Raw genomic sequence first — 7,875 nt, forward strand, 5'->3', positions numbered from 1 at the left:
TGAACATGTGAATGTTTGTTTATTATTCACCTACCTACAACCGTGGGAGTCCTTTTACTAAAGTGCGCTAGCCGTTATAGCGCACGCTAAATATTAGGGCGCACTCAACGCTAACACATCCATAGACTATATTGGGCGCGTTAGCGTTTAGCGCTCGGTAAAACGGCTAGCACGCCTTGGTGATTTGGTGGGAGATAAAAATCTTAAAGAAAAATAAAGAAATTGTTGGGAATTAAAACTCTTGAAGACAGATCCCACTTTTTAAATTTACATCAGTTGATCCCTTCAAGGTAAAAAAAAAAATCCTTCATTACAGAATACAGTAAAACCTGGGATTGCAAAACATTTGATTACATTTTGACTTGATATACAAGCGAGGTCTTGCAATACGAGTACATACGGTAAACACGCGTCACGTCATCACAACTCAGCCGATGGTTCTTCTCTCTCTCACTCTCTGTCTCACTTACACTCACTCTCACTCTGTCTCTCACTCACACTCACACTCTTTCTCTCACTCCATCTCTCACTTACTCACACACTCTCTCCCTTACTCACACTTACACACTCTCTCACTCACACTCACCCACACACACTCTCTCATTCTCACACTCTCTCCCTCACTCACACTCACTCTCTCACTTACTCACACACACACTCTCTCTCTCATACTCTCACACACACTCTCTCACTGACACACACTCTCTCTCTCACACTCTCTCATTCACTCTCTCACACTCACACACACTCTCTCACTCACACTCATTCTCTCTCTCACTTACTCACACTCACACACTTTCTCTCATACTCTCTCACACACATTCTCTCACTCTATCTCTCACTTACTCACTCACACACACTCTCTCTCCCTTACTCACACTTACACACTCTCTCACTCACACTCACTTTCACTCACACACACTCTCTCTCTTTCACACTCTCTCCCTCACTCACACTCACTCTCTCTCTCTTACTCACACTCACACTCTCTCTCTCATACACACTCTCTCACACTCACACACACTCTCACTTACTTACACTCACACACTCTCACACATTCTCTCTCACACTCTCTTTCTGACACTCACACTCTCTCACTCACACTCATTCTCTCTCACTTACTCACACACACACTCTCTCATACTCTCTCACATACACTCTCTCACTGACACTCACACTCTCTCTCACACACACTCTCTCATTCACTCTCTCACACTCACACACACTCTCTCTCACTTACTCACACTCACACATACTCTCTCTGACACTCACACTCTCTCTCTCACTCACACTCTTTCTCTCTGACACTGCAAGAGTGTAGTGACTGTTCTAAAAGAGCAAAGTCTTGCAATACGAGTGCATACGGTAAACACGCGTCACGTCATCACAACTCAGCCGATGGTTCTTCTCTCTCTCACGCTGCAGGAGTGTAGTGACTTTTCTAAATGAGCGAGGTCTTGCAATATAAGTACATATAGTATTTTGTATTAAAGTTTTTGGGTTGTGGAACGAATCGTCTGAGTTTCCATTATTTCCTTTGGGGAAATTCGCTTTGATATACGAGTGCTTTGGATTAGAAGCATGTTTTCGGAACAAATTATGCTCGCAAATCCAGGTTTTACTGTAGTTTTAAAATATGAGGTGGGTTGAGCCTTCATCAGGCAGCCCTGGTTACCATCACAGTCTCTGTTATCATCCTGCTACAGAACAGCAGCTTGGAGATGACATGCAGAAACCAAAAAAAAAATGACATGATGAGAGGGAGGTGTGATTTTCTAAGCTCTTGGCTGTCAAAAATAAAAAGCAAAAACAAAACTGTTGTGTCTGATGTGTTCTTTGTCCTGTGGAAAAGATATTCCTATGCCTGGCTCAAGAGTTTTGCTTTTCTGACAGCTGTCATGCGGGTCTTTAGTTTAATTCATTCATTTATTTATTCAGCTTTATTATTTCAAAAAATTGTTGTGTGGCCCCAGGCTTTCTTTTTTTTTTCCCTTAAATATTTTTCTAACCTTCATATCTTGAGATATAGCCACACTTTTCAGCTTTTAAAGGACCCACTCCTAGAGAATGACACGGTGACAAAATTCATCACTGTTCCCGTCCCCACGGATAACCGCGGGAAACCATCTTCATGTCATTCATTAAGGAGAGAGGGAAGAATCAGAGTATGAATGGCCACAACCACTGACCCGCAAGCTTTGCTTTGAAGAATGCTGGTGTAGAAGGACCGAGGTTGAAACAGACACTACAGAATGGCAGTCTCTGGTATCCAGAGCAGATATTGTGATGTCATAATGCCTCATTCCACCAGTGCCTAAGAGCCAATCACATCAGTGATGTCACAATGGCTTCATTATCCTTGGCTCACATAAGAATCAGAGTATGAATGGCCACAACCACTCACCCGCAAGCTTTGCTTTGAAGAAGGACTGAGGTTGAAATAGACACTAGAAAATGACATGGGATTATTTCCCGCGGTTATCCGCGGGGACGTGAACAGTGATGAATTTTGTCACCGTGTCATTCTCTACCCACACCACCGTTGCTAGAGTAGCCTAACAAACTCTGCATTGGAAATGAGCCATCGAGAATCTGCCTTCCTGGGTCAGCTTAAACCAGAGGTGTCAAAGTCCCTCCTCGAGGGCCGCAATCCAGTCGGGTTTTCAGGATTTCCCCCAATGGATATGCATGATATCTATTCGCATGCACTGCTTTCATTGTATGCTAATACATCTCATGCATATTCATTGGGGAAATCCTGAAAACCCAACTGGATTGCGGCCCTCGAGAAGGGACTTGACACCCCTTGCTTAAACATTAGGCAGTCCCCTAGGGCAGCCCTTTCAGCAGCAAACAGTGATGGCAGAAAACCACAGGTCTCAACAGGCACACAGACTTGAAAAACCAGCAGGTAGAGAGGGTGGACTACTGCAACTCGCTACTCTCAGGCCTTCCGCTTAGCCATCTCGCTCCCCTCCAATCCATCCAGAATTCGGCTGCACGACTCATATTCTGGGAGAGCCACTTTACTCACGTTACCCCCTCTCCTAAAGTCACTTCATTGGCTTCCCATCCGTTTCCGAATACAATTCAAACTCTTCTTACTGACCTACAAATGCACTCACTCAGCTGCCCCTCACTGTCTCTCTTCACTTATCTCCTCACATGATCCTCCCCTCCCCCAATAAGCTCCGCTCAGCTGGTAAGTCCCTCCTATCTGTGCCCTTCTCTTCAACTGCCAACTCTAGAAGACTCCGTCCCTTCTGCCTTGCTGCACCGTATACTTGGAACAAGCTGCCCGAATCCCTATGGCGAACTCCGTCTCTGGCAGTGTTCAAGACACATTTAAAAGCCCACCTTTTCGAGAGTGCTTTCAACTCCTAACTCCTCTCACTTTGGGTTCTGCATCCCCCAACTCTATATGTCATGTTTGTCTGTCCAAGTTAGATTGTAAGCTCTTCTGAGCAGAGACCGTCTATAAATGTCAAAATGTACAACATCCCCAGCTCTACATGTCATGTCTGTCTATCCAAGTTAGATTGTAAGCTCTTCTGAGCAGAGACCGTCTATAAATGTCAAAATGTACAACATCCCCAGCCCTACATGTCATGTCTGTCTATCCAAGTTAGATTGTAAGCTCTTCTGAGCAGGTACTGTCTATTAAATGTCAAAAAGTACAGCATTCCCAACCCTGTATGTCATGTGTGTCTGTCCAAGTTAGATTGTAAGCTCTTCTGAGCAGGTACTGTCTATTAAATGTCAAAAAGTACAGCATTCCCAACCCTATATGTCATGTGTGTCTGTCCAAGTTAGATTGTAAGCTCTTCTGAGCAGGGACCATCTATAAATGTCAAAATGTACATGTTCCTTTCAGTGCTATAGAAGTGATAAATAGTAGTAGTAGCCGTAGTGGACAGTTTACCAATAGCCCATTTACCTGGCTGATAGCCATTTTTTAAAATACCTTTTTAATATTTAAAGTATGATTTTCAATTACAGTATGCATTTTTACGGGATATTTCTCAAAGGGGTTAGTGAATTTGCTTGCCATAATCTATTATATGAAAATGAAATGAATTCTCATAAGACTTGCCACAGACTGAAGGTTCTTCAAGCCCAGAATCCTGTTTCTAACAGTGGCCAACCCAGGTCCCAAGTACCTGGCAGAAACCCAAAGAGTAGCAACATTCCAGAGCTGAGATTGTGATGTCATAATACCTCAGTCCACCAATGGCTAAGAGACAAACTCATCAATGATGTCACAATGGCTTGACTGTCCTATACTTGGCTCACATAAGAACATAAGAGTTGCCATACTGGGACAGATCGAAGGTCCATCAAGGCCAGTATACTGTTTCTAATAGTAGCTAACCCAGGTTACAAGTACCTGGCAAGATCCCAAAAGAGCAAAACAAATTTTATACTGCTTATCCTAGAAATAAGCAGTGGATTCTCCTAAATCCATCTTAATAATGGCTTATGGACTTTTAGGAAATTACCCAAACCTTTTTTATGGGGGAAGCCATTGCTTGCCCTGGATCGGTAGCATGGAATGTTGCTGCTCCATGGGTTTTTGCCAGGTACAAGGGACCTGGATTGGCCACCATGAGAACGGGCTGCTGGGCTTAATGGACTATTGGTCCAACCTAGTATGACTATTCTTATGCTTTTACGTGTGCCAAGTTTAGGACAATCAAGTCCTGAAAGTTACTTATGGGGGGCAAAGGGCACCTAATAGCCTTGCATTGATCCTACCATCTTCCCTAAAATTCTGCCACTCACAGCCTCTTATATATGAGGGTTAAATGAAAAGTAATACCCCAAATTCCATAATTCATCAACAGAGGGCGGCATCGATGTGCTAAACTTTTCTCTAAAACCCCTTCTTTCATCTCAGTTGGTAAGTGTATGTGAATGTAATCCAATCATGACATTTATTACCCATGTAACCAATCAGATTGCATAAGAAAGAAAATTGCAATAAAGTAAATAATGCAATGTCACAAATTACAAAAAGGACATTATACATAAAAATTGAATTATCAACTAAATAAACTTCTTTTTAAATATTTATAAAACAACCAAGTTTTAACTAATCTTCAGAAGCTCCTATAATCAGAAATACATTCAATATTGAGAGGTAACAAATTCCAAATCTCAGAACATAGGAATAGCCTTACTGGGTTAGACCAATGGTCCATCATGTTCTCACAGTGGCCAATCCAGGTCCCTAGTACCTGGCCAAAACCCAAAGAATAGCAACATTCCATTCAGAATCCTAAAGAATAGCAAGATTCTGGAATCCCAAAGAGTAACAAAAGATTCCTGAACCCCAAAGAGTAGCAACATTCCATGCGGAATCCCCAGTGGCAACATTCCATTCAGAATCCTAAAGAATAGCAAGATTCTGGAATCCCAAAGAGTAACAAAAGATTCCTGAACCCCAAAGAGTAGCAACATTCCATGCGGAATCCCCAGTGGCAACATTCCATTCAGAATCCTAAAGAATAGCAAGATTCTGAAATCCCAAAGAGTAACAAAAGATTCCGGAACCCCAAAGAGTAGCAACATTCCATGCGGAATCCCCAGAGTAGCAACATTCCATTCAGAATCCTAAAGAATAGCAAGATTCTGGAATCCCAAAGAGTAGCAACATTCCATGCGGAATCCCCAGAGTAGCAATATTCCATTCAGAATCCTAAAGAATAGCAAGATTCTGGAATCCCACAGAGTAGCAACATTCCATGCGGAATCCCCAGAGTAGCAATATTCCATTCAGAATCCTAAAGAATAGCAAGATTCTGGAATCCCACAGAGTAACAAAAGATTCCGGAACCCCAAAGAGTAGCAACATTCCATGCTTCCAATCCAAATGATGTCCAAGTCAGCTTATAGCATGTTGATTCAACTTCATGAAACTAGCATTTTCACTTTCCTACTGATGCATTCAGGGTAGGAGAAAATTACTCCTCATTTGAAAGTTAATTTCTCCCTTATGTTGCTCTAGCACAATCCCCATCAGTCTGGGGTCTCTCAGGTGTTGAAAGGCCTGTGTTTGTTTTGGAGCGTGAAACTTGAGCTGAGAGAAACTGGGCCCTGCTATACAGATCACAGACTAGTTGGACCTTGATGGATTTTCCCAGGCATGGATTTATGAGATCTAACCTGTTGCTCTACGTAATTCTGCTCGGACTCAGTCATATCCCTCTTATCAGGTTTTGGTCCAATTTTGGTGCTGCCGATGCGCTGCCTCCGAGTCCTGCTGCTGAGGGATTTGCTCGAGTCCCTGGATCATCTACTCTTTATAAACTGCATCCCCAAAGGTGCTAATTAGCAGTAAGAGGTTGTGCATACAAAGAAAATATTTTTGTTTTGATTTCCATACAGAAATGTCTGATCAGGGTCACAGGGTGCTGTTTTAGCAGAGATGTTGAAATAAAATCTACCGGTATGTCTTTTTCCACTGAACGGAAGGAAGAGGGATTTTAGTTTGTGTCTGAAGATTCAGCTGAAATTATTGTTATTTGGGGACTGCATTAGAGGTTGTAAACTGAAAAAACACCATGAACACCTCCTTTCACATCAAGCAGCATTGTGGGGTAAAGACCTAGATCAACTGCTTTCGCCCACTACTTATGAGGAATTCAGAAAATGTCTAAAAACTCAACTGTTCCTAAAGTATCTAGACAACTGACCCACTCATCTTCTTTCTCCTCCATAGTGTTTCCTCTGTCCTGTTAATCTCTTTCTCCTCAACAACGCATTTCCAGTCCTATTAACAATAGTGATTTACAATAGTGATACAATAGTGATTTACAATAGTGACACCATGAACACCTTCTTTCACATCAAGCAGCATTGTGGGGTAAAGACCTAGATCAACTGCTTTCGCTCACTACTTATGAGGAATTCAGAAAATGTCTAAAAACTCAACTGTTCCTAAAGTATCTAGACAACTGACCCACTCATCTTCTTTCTCCTCCATAGTGATTCCTCTGTCATGTTAATCTCTTTCTCCTCAACAACGCATTTCCAGTCCTATTAACTCTCCTCATCCCCCCTCTTAAATTCAATCAATTTGTACCTCGCTTAATCTATTGTAAACCGCATAGAACTTAACGGTATTGCGGTATATAAACTGTTATTATTATTATTTCTAACAAAAAACCCCCCACAAACTTCCATAGGAAAGCATTATGCAAATTGGTTTCCAGTTGTTCATATTTCAGGGCTTCCCAAACTTGTTATAGAGACCCTGAGCCAGTGAAGGCTTCAGGATATCCAGAAAGAATATGGGAATTGGCCTTCATTCCAGACATCCTATAAGCCTGACTGGTTGTGGGGTCCCCAGGACAGGTATGGGAGGCCCTGCCATTTGGAAAAGGCGAGACTGCTGATCTCAGAGTGCTTTGCAACCTGTTAATGTTCATAGTAACATAGTAGATGACGGCAGATAAAGACCCGCATGGTCCATCCAGTCTGCCCAACCTACTTGGAGTCAACCTCTAATGTACACTGTTAATGCGCTGTGTTAAATTAGTGCTGGATTCATCTTTTAAATCAACTCTGAAAACATTTCTCTTCAAAGATGCCTTTAATTAAGCTATTCACCACCATATTACTATGCCCGCATCGGGGAGGCCACCCTGTATAACCCCACCCCCTTCCACCTGGCTACAAAGGAGGCGCTGGTCCCGCGGGGCTGAGCGAAGTCTCGCTCCCCAACGCCGACGCTTCCCTTGCATTCGGCTCAGAGGGAACGCCCTGGGGTGAAGACGCCAAGAAGCTGGTGATGGCTCCCTGCCGCTGAAAGGTAGGCTCCGGCAGTTGGGCTCTACCTCTTCTTGTCGGCATATCAGTCATTAAGCTCAAAAG

The sequence above is a fragment of the Geotrypetes seraphini genome, chromosome 5 (assembly GCF_902459505.1).
Source record: "Geotrypetes seraphini chromosome 5, aGeoSer1.1, whole genome shotgun sequence".
Taxonomy (NCBI): Eukaryota; Metazoa; Chordata; class Amphibia; order Gymnophiona; family Dermophiidae; genus Geotrypetes; species Geotrypetes seraphini.